General features: G+C 38.0%; 1 pseudogene; it reads left to right on the top strand.

Annotated features, from left to right (window-relative positions):
* Positions 1–271: 271 nt before the first annotated feature.
* Positions 272–772, top strand: LOC111760740 (small ribosomal subunit protein uS9-like; annotated as a pseudogene).
* Positions 773–1,810: the final 1,038 nt, after the last annotated feature.

Here is a 1,810-nt window from a genome sequence, read left to right as displayed (position 1 = left end):
ATGAATCAAATTAATGAAGTGAAGGAAGAGATAAAGGATATTAAGAAGATACTGGCGAACATACTGAAGAAACTGTAAATATATATAAAAAGATAATGGTCCTGATGGAGTATTATCTCTGTATTTCACATTAGGAAATGAGACCCAGACAATTTAACTAAGTTGCCATATTGATAAGGGCAGGTCTTTGACCCTGTGGCTCCAAGGTCCATGATTCTAATCACATTAGACTTATGACTTTGAACGTCACAGATGATGTTAAAATATCATGGATAAAGCATTGGGCCCTTTTCCGGTTATGGCGCAGCGCGGTGAGGAGCTCGTGCCTAAGCCCGCAACCATGCCGTCCAAGGGCCCGTTGCAGTCGGTGCAGGTCTTCGGACGCAAGAAGACGGCCCCAGCCGTGGCGCACTGTAAACGGGGCAGGGGCCTGATCAAGGTGAACGGGCGGCCTCTGGAGATGATCGAGCCGCGCACGCTGCAGTACAAGCTGCTGGAACCCGTTCTGCTTCTGGGCAAAGAGCGGTTTGCTGGCGTGGATCCCTGTGAGGGTGGTGGTCATGTGGCCCAGAGTTACGCAATCCGCCAGTCCATCTCCAAAGCCCTGGTGGCCTATTAGCAGAAATATGTGGATGAGGCTTCCAAGAAAGAGATCAAAGACATCCTCATCCAGTACGACCGGACCCTGCTGGTGGCTGATCCCCGTCGCTGCGAATCCAAGAAGTTCGGAGGCCCTGGTGCCCGTGCTCGCTACCAGAAATCCTACCGATAAGCCCACTACAAGGAGCAGGGTTCACCTTTATAATAAACCAGGGTTGTGGGATTTTAAAAAAAAAAAAAAGCATTGGAAAATCATTTCAAGACTAATCTTCACAAGACCATTCAAGTTTTTTTCCCTTTCATAGATGTCATAAGCACTCAAAGCACATCTTACTGCAATTTATACATAACTAATCCAAAAATTCATGATACAGAAGAGAAAGCAAAGGAAATGAAAATCACAAATAATCTCACCATTCAAGGGAAATCACTTCTAATACTAGAAACCATTTTTCTCTAACATTTCATACCACATTTATATTAAAACTGATCATTTAAGAGCATCATGACACTATGTATACTATTTTACCAGTATGTATTCCAGTTTTTTTTTTTTTCATGTGGATCTTACCATATCAAATATTTCTTTTTACCATGTCACTGGTTAAATCTTGTTCCATCATATTCATATACCAATCTTTAACCCAGTTTCAACAGCTTTACTGAGATGAAATTTATGTTCTAGATAAATCACCCATGTAGTAGTTCATTAGCATTTTCCCATTGCTTTAAACAAACTCATTTTGAAATTTCCATTGGGAAAATACTTAAATATGTGGAGGAGATTACAGTTTAAGATTGTATTTCTGTATCTGCACTCTTTATTAAAAGCCATATTATACTGCTACATCATTTTTTTAGTGTTATTAGTATATAATTTACATAAAGATTTTAGCATTAGTATTTATATGTTCTGTTCAATGTCAAAGATGAGAAAGAAATGTTTACATCTGCATTAATCTATTTAGTTTGTTACATACAATATAATATCATTTATGGTTTTTTTGTGGATAATTTTATGGAAGCAATGTCATTTATGTATATTTTGCTGTTATTTTTAAAGTGATCTCTCTTTCCCTAAAAAATAATTTCCCTCCTCTAAGAACATAAATAGCTATATATATTTTCATTTTCATATTTAAAACTCTAAGTGACCTGGACATTTTGGTATATGCTCTAAGGGGGAAAATATGTTTTCATATTCCTGTCA

This window comes from Dasypus novemcinctus, chromosome 17 (assembly GCF_030445035.2).
Source record: "Dasypus novemcinctus isolate mDasNov1 chromosome 17, mDasNov1.1.hap2, whole genome shotgun sequence".
NCBI classification, from domain to species: domain Eukaryota; kingdom Metazoa; phylum Chordata; class Mammalia; order Cingulata; family Dasypodidae; genus Dasypus; species Dasypus novemcinctus.
The sequence above is the reverse complement of the archived record's forward strand: the minus strand, read 5'-3'. Positions and strand labels throughout refer to the sequence as shown.